The following is a 21,149-nucleotide window of genomic DNA, read 5'->3' as shown; positions in this document are numbered from 1 at the left end:
TTATAATTTTTCTTTATAATTAAAATCTAATTAATTAATAAAAATAAAATTTTAATTTTTATAATAATATTGTTCTGTATTTTTATAACCTAATTTTTATATTTATATGAAAGAATTGATACATTTTTAGCAACTAAAAACATTATCGGTCCTTGGTTCAAAGTAACACAATTCTCTTCATTAATTAATTGATCACTATTTCTCCCTCTTTATGCTAATTACACCTATTTTTAGTCCTTTGATCATATTTTTTAATAATTTTCTCAGACAGGGTAAAAGGTACCACTTTGGGGTCCATGGAAACTTTTCTGAGGAACATTTGGGGCAGTTTTGGGTCTGGGGAGGGAATTTAGAGAGAACTTGGTGGTCTGGAGGACACTTGGGGGAGTCGGGTGGGCACTTGGACAGGCACTTAGGGATTCTGTGGGACAATTCGGGGTCCGGGGGAGCACTTGGGCGTCCAGGGGGGCGCTTGGAGGTCAGGGAGGGGAATCTGGGGGCCCTTCGGGGTCCGGGCGGGCACTTGGGGGCCGTAACAGGGAATCTATGGGTCGCGGGGGATGCTGGGAGTTGTAGGCGCAGGTATAATATGGTTTAACGGGGCCGCAGAGCATCACGGGAATTATAGGCGCAGCTCCAATGGGTTCCGGTGAGGCGTGGGGCATGACGGGAGATGGAGTCATGGCTGGAATAGCGCTCTATGGGCGCCGCGGAGCATGATGGGAGCTGTAGTCCCGGAAGTGGCTCGGAAGGCGCGTTTTGCGGTGTGGGGAGACTCTTGGAGAGCACTTCTGTGTCCGAACCGTGGCTGCAGGTCCTTGGGGCGAATGTATACGGCTCGGGAGCACTTGGGGGGAACCTGGGGAGTTCTAATCGGGCTCTTTAGGGCGCGGGGCACGGCAGGAGGTTTGGGTGCGGAACTGTGTTCTGAGATGATGGGAGATGAATTCCCAGCAGTGGCTGGAAGGAGCATCTGTGGGGTCGGGAGCATTCAGGGATCCGGGGACGCTTTGGGGGGTCCCGAAAGGGCGCTGAGGGGGCACTCGGGGATCTTGGAGGGTCTGGGGCACACTTATGGGACATATGGGGGGCGATACTGGGGTTCTGGGGAGCACAGGACATATTCCAAATTCCTTCCAGCATGATCCCATTTGCTCTCAACTCTCCCAGTCAGCCTCAGCATGATCCCATTCACTCCCAGTATATCACATTTGCCCCCAGCCTGGTCTCAATTGCCCCCTGCAGCCTCCTACTCACTGCCAGTATCATCCCAGTATGATCCCAGTATGATCTGTCTCCCTCAGTGTGATCGCAGTCTCTCCTGGCATGGTCCCAGCTGCTCCCAGTATCATCCCAGTATGATGTCACTACACAGCCAGTGCAATCCCAGCCACTGCCAGGACGATCCCAGGATGATCCCAGTACAAACAAGTCCCTGCCAGTGCTGCCACTCCTGGGATCCCCCAGCCCTCTCTGTGTTCCCCCCTCCCACATCTCCCCAGAGGAGCCCCAAGGGCTGGCAGTCCCCAGCCAGGGTCCCCAGCCAGCCCCAGGTTGGATCTGCAGCCCCCAATTTTCCCAGTTTCCCTCTCCTTTTCCCCGGGCCGGGTTCCCCCCACCCCCAGCGGGTGGGAGCAGCGGAGAGCCCCACGCTGCCCATCCCGACCTGTCCTGGCTCCATCCCCACTCCTGCCGTGGGCTGTGAGGGGTTTGGGAATGGGGTACCGAGGGTGTCACTGCTCCTGGGGGAGGAGGGGGAGGGATGGAAGAGGAGGGACAAAGGAAGATCACAGAAAGGAGAAGGAACCACAAATTCACGGGACCCTCAATAGCCTGGAGAGGGGCAGGGGGGTCTCCTTGGACCCCCTGCACTCCAAAGCAGAGAATCAAGGGAGAAGGGACCATGGGAATCCAAAAAGCCTCATCATCCCTAAATGAGGAGATGGAAACGGGGGGAACTTTTTGGATTTCTGGCACTCTCAGTAGCCTGAAAAGGGCAGGGACTGAGCAGACAGGGGAACCTGAGTGCAAGCGTAACCCCCAGCAGCTGAGACAGGGAGGAACCCCTGAACACCAAAGGGGAGAGACCAGAGATGGGGAACTCCTGGGAGGCAATTTCAGGGCTGAATTTTGGTGTTTGGGAGGTTTTTATGGGCCCCAGATGACCGTTGACTTCTAGAGATGGTCTTGGACCGAGAGACATTCAAACTCAATGTACTCTTCTCCTGTTTTACCCAGACCAGGATTTCCCAATCCCAAACCTTGTCCGGATGGAGAAGGAGGCTGTGAGGAAGAGGAAGATGCCCCAGGACACCCAAGCAGGTGAGGAGGAAGTCAGTGCCCCTTTCCCCCTCTCTCCTGTTCCATCTCCCAGACCAGCATGGCCCCCGGCTGCAGGACAACCCCGCTGCCGACGCCATCCTGCCGGGGACACACTGGGGTGATCTCCTTCCCCTTCCCTCTGGCACGAAGGCAAATCCCATCCTCTGCTTGTCCTTCCTCCCCCAGACAAGGAGCTGAGGATGGAGATGAGGGAGGACAAATCCCCACAGCAGAACCTCGTGGAAGAGGCTGATTTGAGCAGCTCCACAGCGCAGAAATCCAACGGGGAGGAAAAGGCCCAGAGATCCTGCAGGAGGAGGGGCTCCAAACACAGCCCAGGGTGCTCTGAGGAGGAAAGACCCACCCTGTGCCGGGAAGGTGACCAGAGATCCAGCTGGGGCTCTGAGCTGGTGGTCCATGAGCAGCTTCAGGATGGGGAGAAGCCCTACAGGTGCTTGGAGTGTGGGAAGAGCTTCAGCCAGAGCAACAGCCTGATCTGCCACCAGATGATCCACACCAGGGAATGGCCCTATGAGTGTGGGAAATGTGGGAAGGGCTTCAGCTGCAACTCCAAACTCATCATCCACCAGCGCATCCACACTGGGGAGAGGTCCTACGAGTGTCCCGAGTGTGGGAAGAGGTTTCGGAGGAGCTCCACTCTCCTCAGGCACCAGCGGGTTCACACGGATGAGAGGCCCTTCCGCTGCCCTGACTGTGGGGAGAGCTTCAAGCAGAACTCCCACCTCATCAACCACCGGCGTATCCACACTGGGGAGAGGCCCTATGAGTGTGGGGAATGTGGGAAGAGCTTCCGCCAGAGCTCCAGCCTCATTACCCACAAACACATCCACACTGGGGAACGGCCCTATGAGTGTGGAGAATGTGGGATGACCTTCAGCCAGATGTCCCAACTGATCATCCACCAGATGATCCACACTGGGGAGAGGCCCTACGAGTGTCCTGAGTGTGGGAAAAGGTTTCAGACCAGCTCAGATCTCCTCCAGCACCAGCGGATTCACACAGAGGAGAGGCCCTTCCGCTGCCCCGACTGCAGGAAGGGCTTCAAGCAAAACTCCCACCTCTTCAGGCACCGGCGCATCCACACTGGGGAGAGGCCCTATGAGTGTCCCCAGTGTGGGAAGAGCTTCTCCAGGAGCTCTCACTTGACCAGACACCAACAGAGGCACCGGTAAGGGAAGCCCTGTGAGTGCCCCGAGTGCAGGAAGAGCTTTGTGTGCTGTCCCAACTCCATCCCCCATCAGAGGCCCCACGTTGGGCAGAGCCCTGATGACCCACGTTCCCAGTGATCTGCATTGGGAAGACAGTGAGCTGGTGGTGATTTTGTTTTGGATCTAATATTCTTTTGGTTCATCTTCATCCATTTAAAATTTACAGAATTGGAGTAACAATCAACAGATTCATCAAAGGCATCTAAAACCTCACTTTTTACTAGTGTTTCAAGGGAATCTGGGATTCAGGGAGGTACATGGGAGGGTTTTGGGGATTATTTCGTGTATTTGTCTCCATCTTTTGGCACTCAAGGAGATGAGAGAGTTTGATCTGTCACCTCAAAACCACTCAATGCCACCGGACAGTACTCATTCCCACCCACAATTACTGGATTCCACAGGTCCTCAGGGTGTAATGCCTTAAGCATACATAACATACATTGCCTTTCATATTTTTCATATTCTGCACTGCCTAGGTTTGGAGTTTTGAACTTCATATTAAGTGTTGGTGACCTCTCTTCACAGAGTAGGTAGACAAAACAATTCCTTTTCTAGCTTGATACTAAGGGCAGTTGTTACAAGTTTCAGGCCCAAAAGCATAAACAAGGGTGGACTGAAGAGAGAAAACAAGAAGGACAGGACTTTATCATCTGAAGCTGTAATTGGACCATGAAACCAAGTATGGTGATGGACCTAAACTTCTAAAAATGTGAGACCTTGTGATCATTTGTCCATTTTTTTGTGGCCATTTTTGGTCCATCTTTGGTGTACTTTTGGCCAGGCTCTTGTACTGCCCAAGGTATATCATTTAAGGCCTTTTAATAAACTTTATTCTTAACTCTGTCTATCCTCTCTTCTAGGTCAGCCTTCTGAAGGCATCAGGTGGAATGGGGTTGGAAGGGGATTGGATGAAGTGGGATGCAAATCAGGAGGGGTGAGATGGGCATTGGGTAGGGCAGAATGGATGTGATGGAGTTTGGGAGGTGTGAAATGGGGGCAATAGGGCTTGGGAAGGGGGTCTTGATGTCCAGCAGGGATGGGATGGGTTGGGATTGAGACTGGGGAGGTGGGGTGGGGTCTGCAATGAGACAGCCAAAGTTTGGGGATAATGAACAAAGGGGAAGACCATTACTGAGTGAGTTTCTGGATATTCCACATTCCTGCAGAGATTTTGGGGTATCTCATGTTTCTGAGGTGGTTTTGGGGCACTCCCCAATCTTGAAAGACCCCTGATCTGTTCACCAGTCTTCACAGAAGTCATTGTGAATGCTGTTTATTTCTATCTTTAGCACACCTTTTATAGGGTTCTACAGGGTCTGCGGGCAGAGCAAGCTACTATTGGCTAACACACACAGTTTACATTTTTTCTCTTACACGCAAGGACATTGTTTTACTTTACTCTCTCTTCTGCATGAAGGTTTCAAGGACTTTAGCCTTTAATATCACGACTTATGTCAAAGGCTGGTTTGTGCATACAGGCCTTTACTAATATATAAAATATAGCAACAATTCCCCCTTTCTCTTTTTGCACAAACCAGGCTTTGGATAAGATAACATACAATTTAAACTGTCATCCCAATTAACACTATAAGTCCATCCCCCTTCTAGCACAAGAGACTTCAACCATCCAGTGATGCCTCAGCTGGCGAACCAGCTTCCAATGGGGTCACTATCTTCTTTCAGGGCATGTAACTCATTCTGTAGCTGTTGTAGTTGCTCATGGATGGAAGCTGAATGATCATTAAGATTCAAGCAGCACATGCCTTCAAACTCCTCACAACTATGTCCTTGTGCTAAGAGCAAAAATTCTATACTAACATAGCAATTACTACACAGGCTAAACACTTTATCTTAAACTATTATCTAACTACTTTTAACACACGTGCTCTGGTATATATGTAGTCTATGTGTGAAAGCAATTTGCTGAAAGGGTAAACACACAACTACAATTTGCTTTATATACAGTTAGATGGAGTCTCTACACTTTTCTTAGATCTTCTGCAGAATTCCTCTAACACGATTCAGTCCTGGAACGTTCACTGCTCCCGTGATGTCAGCTGGCAGCTGATCGGTGACTGAGGGCTTTGATGTTCAAGTTGTTCTTCAGATCCTTCTAAATCTTAAAACAAAGGATACCTGAAAAATTGGTAGAGACACAACATCATAATAACAACATAAAATTTCTGTTGGTAAACTGTCTGTGTAGTGTTCAGACACAACTGTGTCCTGACAGGTCCACTTCTGATCCATGTCTGGAGTACCAAGGCTGTGTGGTGACTTCTCTGTTCACTGGATCTCGTGTGTTCAGAGGCACACAGTCTGGTCAGATGGACAGGTGACCTTTTTGAACCTGCCAACAAAACACAGACACTTCTCCCTTTGAAGTTAATAAATTACGCTAATTAAATGCTTTTAGGGCATCCATTTCCCCCGTTTTTCCTAAAAAAAAATAAAATGAGATGCATTTCTGTTCAACATTAACACAAAACCTTACGCACAATTAGTAAGAACTTATACCAGTTAAAAATCAATTAAATCTTAAACATTATTAATAACATATATAATATAAAACTGCTATTAATTACTAAAACACTGCACTAACATCCCATAGTTAGCAAACAAACAGAAACAAAACAATCAGTGAAGGATTGGGTAATCACCTCCGAAAAATGATTCTCCAAGCCCACTTCAAAATTGATCCAGCTGTCATATTAATAGGGTCAAATTGCTGAGTCAAAAACTGACTCAAATACTCTTTTGGCTTTAAACTGGAAAGATGCCTCTTAACTCATTTCTAAAACAAGGTTCTCAATAGTAGCAGCTATGAGATGCTTACAGCACAGCAAACTGTTAAAATGCATTTGTACAAAGCAAATGATCAGGAGCCTCAGGTACCAGACCAATTAAACCATGCAGCAGTTGGTTTAATCGGAAGCCTCTCCTATGGCAGCTGATCCTCAGCAATGGCACACCTTCTTAAAACTCTGGAAACACTGGAAAATAATAAAGCTATGAAAAACAAAAACTGCAGAGATTGCAACAACCAGTAGAACTCCTGATGAAGTCAAGGGTGTCACAGACTGCATTCACTTCTATCCACAAGCAGTTTCTATCACAAGCTATATATCATAAGCTTTCTATAACAAGTTCTATCACAGCTCCTTCAGTTGTGGCTGTCTTCATATCTCTAGGAAAATAACTATAACTTTGCAGTTTAAACAAGTGTCTCCAAGAAAATATAAAACAATTTCAATCAAACAATATCTAAACCCAACAATAATAATATATGACAAAAGGAAATAACAAACTTAACCTTAAAAGAATATCTAAGTTAGAAAACTTAACTTAAAAGCATTCAAGCCTAAACATTATAAAACTTGACTATCCTTAATTCTATTAGCACTTAATCTATATTAAATGAAAACATAACTTAATCTTATTCTGTTACTACAAAAAAGCAACTAAAAGGTTGATATATACCTTTTAAACACAACATAACAATAACATGGATTCACTATAAAGATTATAAAGATGTAGCAAACACATCACAATTCTATGTCATCTAGCTTTGAGAATAACCCACAATAACTGCAAATGTTACTAAAAATACTTATTCATAATAGAAATTTGCCTAGTATATGCTTAAATTGGTTAGGATTTTAAAGTGCAGTTTTTCTAGAGAAAAACCACAACAACAACATGGGATTTGGCAGGTTGCCATCCAGCTTTTATAGCACTTTTCAAAAACATTAAGTCCAATTCTTAATCTAAAATCTAAAATCCAAATTGGTATATATGCAGTTATATGTGTTTTATATAACAAAAGGACTCACATTAAAATTACCTTATTGTGGAAAAAACAAGCAAATGGATAATATATACTTTAACTTAACTTTGTCTTGTACAGTAAAGTTCTCTTAACTAATTATTTTTTAAACCACAAATCTCTTCTGTAGATAACACTAATTGGAAGAAGGTTTTCCTAGAAGCTGTAAATCACATCATATTTTAACCTTGAGTTCTAAAACCAATTATTGCAAGGCAACTTCTGTTAATATTCACCTTAAACACTTTTTTTTTTTTCTTTTCTTTCTTAACTTTTAAAGAACCACAATAATTTCTCTAGTAAAACTCTAAAAACTGCAATTGCATAAACTCATAATTACTTAAAACACAAAATTAACTCTACAATGGTATATAAAAACATTTTGAAAACCCAGTCAATCATGACTCTCCAACAAACGGCACCATCCCGGTGCCCCCCCCCAGAGAGGGAGCGGGGGGGTGAGCTGCCCACTCTGCTGCCGCTGCCGCTGCAGCTCTGCTCTTATCTTTCTTCACATTCTCCACATACCCTCGCAGAGAGGAAAAACGGAGAGAAAGAAAAGAAAAGCCTCACAAAGTTAACTTGAACAAATGCAGTTTTTTCTCTCAATCTCTCTTGTTGTTCGCCGATAGAGGAAAAAAGGCACGATTTTACAGAAGCAGGCGATGTTACACAAAAAGTCTCTCACGGCCAGGTGCTAACAACGGCGATCATTGCAGCTTATCAGCATGGCCTTGGAACTTTTCTTGCGCTGCTTCTACCCCCAGGGTGCCTTTGTTCACCTTGCTCCCCCATGTCCCCCTGGTTTGGGTGGAAACCAGTCTAAATTTGGCTTCTTTTCTTCCAGGGTGGTAAAGATGGAACTTAAATAAGATTGTAATGCTAAAAGTGACTCCAAAAATGAAGCAAATATTTCTGGATGTATCACATCCTGCCATAACTGAACAGATTCTGTTTGTTGTTTCTGCCGCTGTGACGCAGGTAGAATTATGGAGCTCACAGCCTCAGCATATTAATTACAATTTGCAAAGTTCGACCGAGAGACACAGTGTCCTTGCTCTTTTCCGTAATTGCCGTTTCCCATATCAGAGCCGACATATCAGTCCGTTCTTGCACCGCAAAAAGCAGTGTGAGCACTGCAAATGCTCATGGCAATTAGCCCATATAATGAGCATATCCAGGTCCTTTTCCTGGGCTGCTTCGCCTCGTTTAACGAGGATGCAGAGAAGCAGTTTATCTGCCGCTGCAAATTCCACATCCATGCTGACGGCAACCCGCAAGAGGGAAGGTTGCGACCCTTCTCCTTCGCCCTTGCCTTCTGGGCCCCCCCCAGCAGCCCTACTTCCACGTCTAACCGCTCCGCGTCTCACCACGCTCAGGCTGCCTATCTGGTGCCGATCCAAGCCCACGACGTCTAACGCCCAGATCCACTCCGCTGACTCCAAAGCCCCTCTGCCCGCAGGGGTGTCTCTGGTCGGAGCGCCAGATCTTGAAAGACCCCCGAACTGTTCACCAGTCTTCACACAAGTAATTGTGAATGCTGTTTATTTCTATCTTTAGCACACCTTTTATAGGGTTCTACAGGGTCTGCGGGCAGAGCAAGCTACTATTGGCTAACACACACAGTTTACATTTTTTCTCTTACACACAAGGATATTGTTTTACTTTACTCTCTCTTCTGCATGAAGGTTTCAAGGACTTTAGCCTTTAATATCACGACTTATGTCAAAGGCTGGTTTGTGCATACAGGCCTTTACTAATATATAAAATATAGCAACACCCCAAGTCTTAGGGGGTTCCTGAGAGCACTCCCATGGAGCCCCATTGCCAGGAGTGGTTGCCATGGGCACGAGCTCAGAGCTGTAGCCAGAGTGCGTTGCCTCAGTGCTGGAGAGCAGAGAAATGATGAATGGCCCCAGACATCTCCAGTGTGCGTTTGGTGTCGAAATGAAAAATGAGGGATGAGACCACTATGCTTTGAGACGATTTATTGCTCAAGTAGCTCGATAAGATATCAGTCTCAAGGCATGAGATTAATAGAGGAGCAACAAGTCAGCCATAGCTTGTGGAAGTCAGAGTTTCTTCTCCACACAGAAATATAGAACATTTTGGTCCAATAGACCAACGGAAAACTGTTCAGACTATTCACTGAGTCCTCATAGAGGTGTAGTGAACGTCGTTTATTTCTATCTTTAGCACACTTTTGTAGGGTCCGACAGGGTTTGTGGGGCTTAACAAGCTACTATTGGTTAACACATATTGTTTACATTCTTTTGCTTGTACACCATGCCATTGTTTTTCTTTATTCTCGCTGTTCCAGGACAGTTTCAAGGACCCTGCCTTTAATATTGATGCCTGGATTGAAAGCTGGGTTGTGCAGACAGGCTTTTACTAAAATATCATGCTTTTGATCTGTTAAAATGTTTTTACTACAATTCTTTTTTTTTTTTTTTCTGCAAAACCCAGGTTTTGGACGTTATTTCTTTCAGACTTTTACAGATACAGGATAACATACAGCTTACAATAACTATCTCTGTTTATACTATAACAATAATTAATCTCTCTTCTAGTAGAAGAGATTTTAACTACTTAGTAATGCTTTAACTGGTTAACCAACTTCTAACGGGGACATCAACTTCTTTCCGGGTGTGTAACCTGTTGTGCAGCTGTTTTAGTTGTTCATGGATAGAGACCAAGTGGTTAGAAAGATTCATACAACACATTCTCTCAAATCTTAAAACAGAGAATAATTGAAGAAAATTGGTAGAGACACAACATTATGATGATAAGATAAAACTTGTGTTGACAAACTGTCTGTGTAGTTTTCAGACATAACTGTGTCTTGGCAGCTCCACTTCTGATCTTGTTTGGAGTACTAAGGCTGTGTGGTGACTTCTCCATTCACTGGGTCTCATGTTTTCAGAGGCAGACAGTCTGGTCAGATGAATAGGTGACTCTTTTGAACCTGTCAACAAAACACAGGCACTTCTCTCCTTGAAGTTAATGAATCATTTTGGTTTAGCTGTGGTACACTTAATTGTAAATTCAGATTATATGACCTTTCTAAATTTTTGATATAAATATTTCATTATTCAAAATGAATTGTCTACATTTTTAATGCACATATGACATTAATCGAATGTTTTCGGGGTTTCAATTCCTTTTGTTTTTAAAAGTGAGATGTACTTTTCTCATGCATATTAATATCAACACAAAACTATACAGATAATGAATGAAAAACTTACGGCAGTCAGAAATCAGTCAGATAATAAACATAATTAATAACATATGTGATACAGAATTACTATTAACCACTAAAACACTGCACCAGCATCTCATAGTCTGCAAATAACAAAATCAGTGAAGGATTGGATAACCACCTCAGGAAATTATTCTCCAAGCCCACTTCAAAATTGATCCAACTGTCATATTAATAGGGTCAAATTACCAAGTCAAAAGTGACTCAAATACTGATTTGGTGCAGAAAACATCTGGATCTGTTGGCAAACATTCTGTCCAGATAAAGTCAAGGCTTGGCCAGGGCCTAGGCTTTAAACTGGAAAGATGCCTCTTAACTCATTTTCAAAACAAGGTTCTTAATGCTAGCAGCTATGAGATGCTACAGCACAGCAAACTGTTGAAGTGCATTCTTATAAAGCAAATTATCAGAAGTCTTAGGCCAGACCAATTCAACCATTTAGCAGTTGGTTTAATTTGGAGTTTCTCTCGTGACAGCTGACTTTCAGCAATGATACATTTTCCTGGAATTCTGGAAGCACTGAAAAATAATAAAGCTACACTGGATTCGGCAAAAGCAAGTCTTCTTAAACAAGGAAAGGAGTAAAAAACAAGGGAAAACCTTATATAGGAACAGTTGCTTAGCTTGTTTGCCAAGATGCATCCGTAGCTAAAATCGAAAAATCTCAAATGACACATGTCTAAAAGGTAATTATACAAAGACATGTCAAAATATATGAGAAGCCGGCTATAAATACAACAATAACACTCTATAGATAATGTTCATCATAAAAATCCATAAATTCACATTATACAATGAATATGGCAGCAGTAAATGTCTGACAAAATCAAAATAGTATTTTTAGAACATTTACATCTTAATGACCAAAAATGAAATAAGGTAAACTTCTAAATCTCCTAGTAAATAACAGTCACTATTCTTTTGTGTTACCTATAGAAAAAAAAAACGGCAGAGATCGCAACAAACAATAGAACTCCTGATGAAATCAAGGGTATCATAGACTGCATTCACCTCTATCTACAAGCAGGTGTGCATAGGTGTTTCATCACAGTTATCTCAATCGTAGTCATCTTCATCTCTCTAAGAAAATAACTATACTTTGCAGTTCAGACAAGTGTCTTTTAACAAAACGTGAGACAATTTGAATTAAACAATATTCAAGCCTAGTAGAAATTAATTATGACAGAAGTAAAAAACAAAACTTCAAAAGAATACCAAAATTATAAAACCTAACTTAAAAACATTCAGACCTAAACAGAGTGAAACTTAATTTTGCTTAATTTTATCAACATTTAATTTGTATCAAATGAAAATATAACTCAGTCTTACTCTGTTATTACAAAAAAGCAACTAAAAGTTTGGTATATACTTTTGAACATAATAGAACAGCAACATGGATTCACTATAGAGATGATAAGGATGCAACAAATACATCACAATTCTATGTCATCTGGCTTTGAGAATAACTCACAATAATGGCAGATGTTACTGAAAATACTTATTTGTAGCAGGGATTTGCTTGGTATATGCTTACGTTGGTTAGGATTTTAAAGTGCAGTTTTACTAGAGAAAAACCACAACACAGGATTTGGCAAGTTGTCATTCAGCTTTTGTAGCACTTTTCAAAAACATCAAGTCTAACTTTTAATTAAAATCTAAAGTCCAAATTGGTATATATGCTGCTACACATGTTTTTTATAGCAAAAAGACTCACGTTGAAATTACCTTATTAAAATTTTAGAAAAAAGCAAGCAAATGGGTAATATATGGTTAACTTAACTTTGTCTTGTGCAGTGAAGTTCTCTTAGCTAATTAATTTTTAAACCATTAATATCTTCTGTAGGTAACATTAATTGGAAGGTCGTTTTATTAGTGGCTGTAAATCATTCAGTATTTTAACATTAGGTTTTAAAACTAATTATTGCAAGGTAACTTTTCACTTCTGTTAATATTCACCTTAAACATTTCTAAAGAGGGGTTTTTCAAATTTTCTAAAAGGATCACAATGATTTCTCCAGTAAAATTCTCTAAAACTGCAAGAACTCATAATTACTTAAAAACACAAAATTAACTCTCAAAGGGTATATAAAAACATTCTAAAAAAAACAATGAATCATAACTTTTTAACAAACTGGGTACTATTCTTGGAGAGGGAGCGGGGGGTGAACTGCCCGCTCTGCTGCTGTTATCTCTAGGAAGTTTGAGTGAAGTCTTCGTCATCCCCCACATACTCTCACAGAGGGGAAAAATGGAGAGAAAAAAACCTGACAAAGTTATCTTTAACAAATGCAGTTATTTCTCTCAATATTTCTCTCATTGTTCACAGAAAGAGGGAAAAGGACATGATTTTACAAAAAGAGACGATGTTACACGAAAAGCCTCTCAGGGCCAGGTGGTAACAACGATGACCATTGCAGTTTATCAACTTTTAATTTCAGTAATGAATTATGAACTAGATATACCATATAGTTAGTGATTTTTTGACTATTTTTGTCCCCCTTTGAAGTTGTCTGAGCCACCTGTTTCTGTAACTGCTGATATTTGTCCCGTGTGGCCTTGGAGCTTCTTCTGCAATGCCTCTGCCATGGGGGTGCCTTTGTTCTCCGTGCACGCTCCAGTGCTCCCCCCATGCCCCCCTGTGTCGGGTGGAAACCGATCTAAATCCGGCTTCTCTTCAAAAGTAGAGTTAATATCTTGTCCCTGTATGTCCACAATCAATTTAAAAACATGGCACATCTCCTTATTTTCTTCTCTCTGACTGTCCCTCCCTCTCTCCAAGGGCAGTATAGACAGGAATGCTCGCCCAGCAGTGGCAGGTGAAGACAGCTGCTGCTGTGATGCAGGTAGAATTATGGGACTCACAGCCTGAGCAGATCTCGCTTTCACGTCTTTTAAGGTATTAATTACAATCTGCCAAGTTGGACCAAGAGATAGAGAGTCCTTGCTTTTCCCTGTAATTATTTTCTCCCGCAACTGGTCTCCTGTTTCTCTCCATTCTTCCACTGCAAAAAGCAATGGCAGGACCTGGAGATGCCCGTGCCCATTGCCTCTAGCCCATAAATGAGCATTTCAAGGTCCTTATCCATGACTGCCCCTCCTTGTTTAACGATAATGTTTAGGAGCAGTATCTGTGCTGCTGCAAATTCATCCATGCTAGCAGCCCTGTGGATGGGGGGAGGTTCGTGACTCCTCCTCCCTGGGTGCCGAAGCCTAATTATCTCTTGTCTTCACCCCAGGCTCCTCTGTCCTGGTTTTCCCCAGCTTAGGCTCGCTTCCACCTCTCACCGCATGCAAACCCACCAACCCAGTTTGGATCCACTTCCACGTCTCCCCACTGCGCGAATCTGCTCTGGCCCCGATTCGCTTCCACGTCTTCCCGCAGCGCGGACCTGCCGAGCTCCCTCTGCCCGCAAAGGGTCCCTGTTCGAGAGCCAGGTATTGGAAAACCGCTCAGACTATTCACAGAGTCTTCACAGAAGTATAGAGAATGTAGTTTATTTCTATCTTTAGCACACTTTTATAGGGTTTGACAGGGTTTGTGGGGCTTAGCAAGCTACTATTGGTTAATAAATAATTGTTTACATTCTTTTCCATGTACACAATGCCATTGTTTTTCTTTATTCTCACTGTTCCAGGAGAGTTTCAAGGACACTGCCTTTAATATTGTCTCCTGAATTAAAAGCAGGGTTGTGCAGACAGGCTTTTACTAAAATATCATGCTTTTACTCTATTAAAATATTTCCCTACATAGGGAATATAAATACAGTAAATACAGGATATGTTATAATACACAGAGTCCTAAGACTTTTCTTTTGTTGCCCAGGGTGTGTAGGGCATACGGGAAGAGAGGGAAATGGGTGCTTGTGCTCACCTACCTGCCAGGGTGTGCAGTGGTGCAGGGAAAATGGCCAGAAGCCCCTTGTCCTATGGTGGTTCCGCTGAAGCCACGAGCCCTGTCCCAGCCAGGAAGCGCCATCTGTGTCCTGCTGCCCGTGTGGTGCTGCCTGGATTGCTGAGGGCTCCCAGGTGCCTCTTGATCCAGCTCCTCTGGAGCTCCTGTGGGGCTGAGGCGCTGCTGGGCCAGGCTGGGGGAGACCCTGAGGGGACGGGGTGCTGGGAGGCCATGAAGGGATGAGGGGCTGCAGAGACTCTGACAGGACAAGGCAGTGGGAAGGCACGAGGGGGATGTGTGAGGGAGTGGGTGGCAAGGGGTTCCAAGGGGACAGGAGGCCCCTGAGGGGCCGGGGTGGTAGGAAGACCTGAGGAATTGGGTGTCAGCGGCCATAAGCAGCCCCCAGGCAGCTGCCTCTTTCCTGACACCCAGCTGCTCTCGTGCTTCCCCAAAAAGTCTCCCAGGCCTGCAGCAGAAGCCCTCGAGGCTGGGACACCACCCCTCCAGGAGGGTGGGGACAGCCCAAGGTGCCCAGGCTGGGCTGGCTGGGGACATGGAGGGCAGGGTGGTGCTGCCAGGCCATGGCCACTGGGTGCCTGTGATAAGGGGCAGTGGGCAGAGGCAGGGCTGGCCACCAGCCCAGGCCCTCACGGCTGCCCAGGCCATGGTGCTGTGACCGAGGCTCCCCTGACACAGAGCTCGGGGCCTGCAGAGCTGCTGCCACCATGGGGAGGGTGACGATGTCTCCTCGAGCAGGGCTGCAGAGTCGCTGCTGCTGAAGAGGCTCTGGAGCCCACAGAAACAGCAGCAGAGTGGGCACAGGAACAGCAGCAGCCCGAACGTCGGCACCTGTACAGTGAGGTGTCCGCAGCAGCCGGGTGCAAAACAGGGAGTGGCTGTGGGCACAGCTGCCTTTGGTTTGGCAAAAGGCTTCAGCAGAATTGGCCACAATGGCTTTTTCTTCACTTGCAGCCTCACAGCAACACTTGGCAGCTCCAGCTGCAGCCTGTGCCCCTGACTGACTTGGATGGCCGTGTTTGAGGGCAGGCTCGCCTTCCACACTCAGGTGTCCCAAGGCAGCGGCATCAGCGCCATCGTGAGAGAGAGACACTGATGGGGTTCAAGCCTTGTGCTGCACCTGTCCTCCCTCTCTTCTTTGATGGCATCTTAATGACAGATGCATCAGCTCTGAAACTAAACCCTGGACTTGCTTGGAGCAAAGGAAGAAGCAGCATACGCTGAAAAAAAGCAGGGACTTACACGGCTCAGTTTTGCTCTCCACTTGGGGAACCACAGAATTCCAGAGCACTTTGTGTTGCAAAGTATCATAAACATCATCCCGTTCCAACCACCCTGCCATGGGCACAGGTGGTGTGCAGATACAACTGTCACTAGAATTGGAAGAACACTTTTCCATGTTGACCTTTTCTTCTCCTGGATTTCAAGCAAAGATGAAAAAATCATCTGGTGAATCACAGGTGAATATTGTAGCTCACAGAATTAGGAGTAGGAGTCTCCAGTGGCCCATGGTGTGTCCATTCCACCATTGTTAGATCACCCAGCTGGACTCAGCCCGTTGCAGCCTGGGCACAGGCACCAGGCTGGTCCATTTCAGCATCCCAAAGTCTTTGTGGCTCCCTGTGCACCCATTGCCTCCTGAATCCATTCTTGAATTCCCAGTTACTGCTGTGCAGGACGTAAGAACACAAGAATCGCTTGTTTGGCTCATTCTTGCGTTTGCTGCTCCTGCCTAAAGTAATCATCAGGATTATATGCTGATGCAAAGTTATAGCCAAACAGCAAAGACTTTTTCTGTAATGTCTAATAGTAAAACCTTGTGTGACTGTTCAGACACTCTAAAATCCAGGGTGAAAATGACAGCTTTGGTGTGTAAGAATCCTAGAAATTTTGACATGTGATTTTTCTAGTCAAGGATTTTAATGCCAATGCGGAAACTACAAAAATATTAAAACTTATTTTCATTAGCAACCCCTTTGAAATGGCATCAGGACACCTACAGGGGACAGGGTATGACACCAGGGACAGTACTTGGCAGTTCATGGCTTCAGATGTGGGAGATAAATATTTTGCCCAGGTTCAACCTAAAGTTCAAGTATTCCAAGGGTTTTGATTGACTGGTCATTGCAGGTAAATTTAATAAATTCAAAAGGATGTAAAAGCACAATTTCTGGAGAATGTGCACTAGGGAGAAAATTGGGAGAAAACCTTGAACACAGCCAGCAGGCTCAGGAAAAATTTAAAAAAGATAAAATTAAAAATAGATGTAGCTCTGTGATTGTCCAGGCAGGACTCTTTGTGTCTGGGGAAAATGTTTGCCTTGTATCAGCTGCAACACAGACGGACATGCAGTAACTGGAGCCTTGAACATCAGAGACTGGGCTAATGTTTGTCCCAGAAAAACAGACCGAAGATCAGACTGAAACATGACAGTGCCTCTGTACAATCTAACCATCCTAGGAAACTCAGCAGCGGATGGTGTTTTTGTGCTACTGCAAACCCCTTCCATGGAAAATATCATTCCAGGAAGGAGCAACATCATCTGACAGATAGCAAGAGTGGCCAGCAGTAGCTCCAGGAGCTCCAGCCAAGACCCCTGCAGGAAGGAGCACAGTCCCCAATACATATGGGCTTTGGCTGCCCTCTGGCACAGAAGCCCCCCAGGGACACAGGTCTCTGGGGCAGGAGATGGGCACCAGCACTGCCAGGACTCGGGTCGGGTGGCAGGTCTGTGTCGGTGGGGACTCTGCCACACCTGCTGATTTCTGAGCTAGCTGGGCCCCAGGGCTCAGAGCAGCATTCGTGCCCTGGCCCACATGTTCCTTGTCTGTGTCACACCTGCGAGTTTAGGATGGCCACCAGCCAGGATGTGTCCAAAGGAGGCTGTGCCAGCTTCTGTGCAAGGCCCCGTGCCCTTCCTGCAGTGGCTGCGTCGGCAGCCCTGGGGGCTTCTTCTGCTGCCCCGAGCCTGCAGAGCAGGGCAGCGTTTGCTGATGGTTTGAGGCGTTCCTAAAGATCTGGTCAGGCTGTCTTAGACACTTTGGGCAAGGGATTCCTTCCAACCTGGGCTACTCTGGGGGGGATGGGGGCGGCCCCAGGGCAGAGGGCAGTGTGTGCAAGGGCCCTTTGTGACATATGGTCACCATGAGATGGAAATGGACAGGGTGTCAAAGGGCCCTTTGTGACACGTGGTGACATAGGAGCTGGCAGTGACAGGGCCACACCACAGTGCTCGGTGCATGCGACGGGACAGGACACGCCAGAGCGGTGCTGTGAGGAGACCCCGCACAGCGCACTCGTTTGTGTCTGACCTGGAGCTTTTCCGAGGCTTTACTCCTACAGGTGACCTTGTGGAAAGACTGCGGGCCTTGGTGGTCGTGGCCTTCCCGAGGCTTTTCTTTTGCAGGTGCCTGCAAGGCCGGGCTGTGGGACTTGGTAACCCAGAGCTTTCCTGAGGCATCTGCCATCCTTCTGGCCTGTGCCCTCAATATCAGACTGTGGGACTCGGTGACCAGAATCATTTAAGAGGAGTCTCCTGTCATTGTGGCAGGAGCCCTCAAGACCAGACTGCAGGACTTGCTGTCCTGTAGTCTTCCTGCAGCATCTCTACGTCAGGTGCCTTCAAGGCACAACTGCGGGATTTGTTGACTCAGAGTTTTCCCAAGGCATCTCTCTTTAAGGTGCCCTCAAGGCCAGACTCTAGCATGGCAGGCAGATTCCTCAGCCTATTCAAAGTGGTCAGGGGGAAAAGAAAGAAGGACACTGGAGCTGCTCCAGCACAACAGCCTGAAGAGCCGGAGCAGTTCCAGCCACTGCAGGATGGTGAGTGGCAGAGCTGGGCCACAGGGCTGATGGCTGCAACCAGCTTGGCCCCATCCCATCCCACCTGCTTTGGACATGCCCACAGACAGAATGGAAGAGGGGCCAGGGCTGCCCCACCCCCCACAGCAGCCCTGCTCCATCCCCTGGCACATCCCAGGGCTGTCCCTGCCTGGGGAGTGCAGGGCTGGGCTGTGTTCTCCAGCCTCTCCCACAGCCCCTCAGCTCTGGCTGCGCTCGCTCTTTGCCAGATGCGGCCATGGACCGGACACAAGAGCAGGATCCCTCCTGTGGCCGCTTCCGCAGAACGCTGAAGGTACCTGCAGCCATCCCCACCTGGGCTGGGCCTGCTGTCACTGCTCAGCTGAGAACTGCACTTTTAGCACTCCATGGAACATGCCTAGCTTCCCTTTGTTCTCCTGCAGATGTTCCGGAAGTCTGTGCCCATTCAGCGTAGAAAGAACAGTACCACAGCAACTGAGAGCCCAGCCAAGCCTGACTCTGGGCTGACTGAGCTCCAGGCAGAGCCTGATGTCAGCCCAGATTCACCTGACCACTCAGAAAAGTTTGACACCTCAGTGACTGAAAACTGGGAAGAGGCTTTTCTCATGTCAATGACTGAGGATGTGGCCATCACAGACACTATCAGTGGAGAGACTCAGGGCCTGACAAAGACTGAAACCAGCCCTGATTTGGCTGAGCACTCAGAAGACTCTGACAGTGCAATGAATGATCACAGGGCAAAGGCTGACGTGGAAGTGACTAAGGACGTGGCCATCACAAACTTCAGCACTGGTATGGCCATCACAGACACTGTCAATGAAGAGACTCAGGGCATGACAAAGACTGAAACCAGCCCAGATTTGGCTGAGTGCTCAGAAGACTCTGACAGTGCAATGAATGATCACAGGGCAAAGGCTGACGTGGAAGTGACTGAGGACGTGGCCACCACAAACGCCGACACTGGAGTGGCTCAGGACATCGCAAATACTGACACCATGCCCACTCCCACAATTATTCATGCTCCCTCTACAGATTTCTTTGAGGAGAGAGGATTTTCTTCTCAGCAGGTACCCAGCCTGGGGCTAGGGTTGGAGGCCTCCCAGGGTCGTGTGCCCCCTCAAGCCATGGCCACTGGGCCCCCTCAGCCTTTCAGGCCAGCACAGTGTGGTGGGAAGGGAAGCACTTCTTGGGGGAAGCTGGGGAAGCTGATCCCTTTTACAGTGCTCCAAGTCTTCCCCATGCCTCCTCCAGGTGCCAGCCATGGTGAAAAACATTCACCAGAGTCTCATGTCCCATGCCACTGTGGGTGCCAGGCTGGCCATGAACATTCTGAAGCTGGCTGAAAAACACCCTGTTGATGTGGTGCTGACCCTGCTGCACTGTGCCCCATCATGTGACAGGTATGGGGCCCACGTGCCTTGAGAGCTCAGGGCTCACCAGCCTTTAGGGCTCATTGCCCCGCACAGTCTGTCCAATGGGGTCTGCCCAACAGCCAGAGAGGTCCAGGAGCCTCGGGCCCCTCTGTTTCTCCAGGCTGCTGCCAATGTTCCCTCCCTGCCCCTCAGGGCACTGGGGCTTTGTCACTTGGGCTCCCACAGCTGCATAGGTCATGGTGCTATGACTGAGACACCCCTGACACAGAGCTCTGATCCCACAGAGCTGCTGCAATGATGTGGAGAACTATTGCCTTGTCAGGACCAACAGTGGAGAAGGTGCTGGCAACACTGCTCTGTGTGATGGAGGATTGGCCTCTGCACAGCATGTGCACCTCCGATGGGGACAACAAGAAGGTTTTTTCCCTGGCTGTGAGTTTATGGGTCTTTGCTCAGTCCCAGATCACCTCTCCAGCAGCTCTCCACCCTCTCCCTGCCTCTGGGAGTGCTGGGCTGAAACCTGGGCTAGGGGCAGGCTCAGGGGACACCAGGCCCGCTGCTCCCCCTGTGTCTCCCCTTGGGCCCTGCCCCATGGACACCTCGGAACTGAGCTCTGTCTTTGGGTGCTTCTTTTGCAGGCAACTCTGGTGCTCTGGGTGATTATCCAAGTGCCTGAGTGCCACGAGGCGATGATCCTTTATTCCGCTCGCCTGTTTGTGGCTCTGCTGTTCCATGTTGTCATCACCACCCAGCAGATGCCACCAGTGGAAGTTGACATCTTCTGGAGAGCATGCCAGGAGGAACACCGCCTTCCCAGCAACCCCAACAGGTGCCAGTCCTCCTGTCCTTCCCATGCCTTTGTAGACACTGCCAGTTTTCCCAGTGTGACCTGGGCTTTGCTCTGCACACAGGTTTGCAGTGCAGGCCATGAAGGCTCTGCTCTGCTGTTTGCACTATGATAGTGAGTTGATGGCTATGGAGCGCAAGCGTGGCTGGGACACTCTGCTCTGTGCTGACACCCAGCACTATGCCGTGGGTCTGTTGGCCAGGTGAGACCCCCTTCTCCCTGCTACCTCCAGCTTTTGTGCCCTGTGCCTGAGGTGTCCCCCACAGTCCCCGTGGTCCTGGGCCAGAGGGTCACTGAGAGACAGCTGAGCAGACTGGAAAAGGCCGGGAGAGGATGCCCAGAAGGAGCCACCTCCCAAAGTACCCACAGTCCCTCCAGGGATGCTGAGGAAAGACCAGACCTCAGTGAGTCATTCCTAGGAGAGGTTTGCCCTCCCCACCTCAGGGTCTTGGTGCCTTTTTCCCCCCTTCCAGGGAGATGCATGGTGCCTCCCTATCCTTATGTTCTGGGATTGCACTCCGCCTGTTCCGGCTGCTCAGCGGGGAGGAGCCATGCTGGGAT

The 21,149-nt window shown here is 47.1% G+C and overlaps 1 pseudogene; it reads left to right on the top strand.

The window, feature by feature from the left end:
- Positions 1-637: 637 nt before the first annotated feature.
- Positions 638-21,149, top strand: part of LOC131589891 (zinc finger protein 850-like) — a 480,942-nt pseudogene continuing 460,430 nt past the window's right edge.

This window comes from Poecile atricapillus, chromosome 30, assembly GCF_030490865.1.
Source record: "Poecile atricapillus isolate bPoeAtr1 chromosome 30, bPoeAtr1.hap1, whole genome shotgun sequence".
Taxonomy (NCBI): domain Eukaryota; kingdom Metazoa; phylum Chordata; class Aves; order Passeriformes; family Paridae; genus Poecile; species Poecile atricapillus.
The sequence above is the reverse complement of the archived record's forward strand: the minus strand, read 5'-3'. Positions and strand labels throughout refer to the sequence as shown.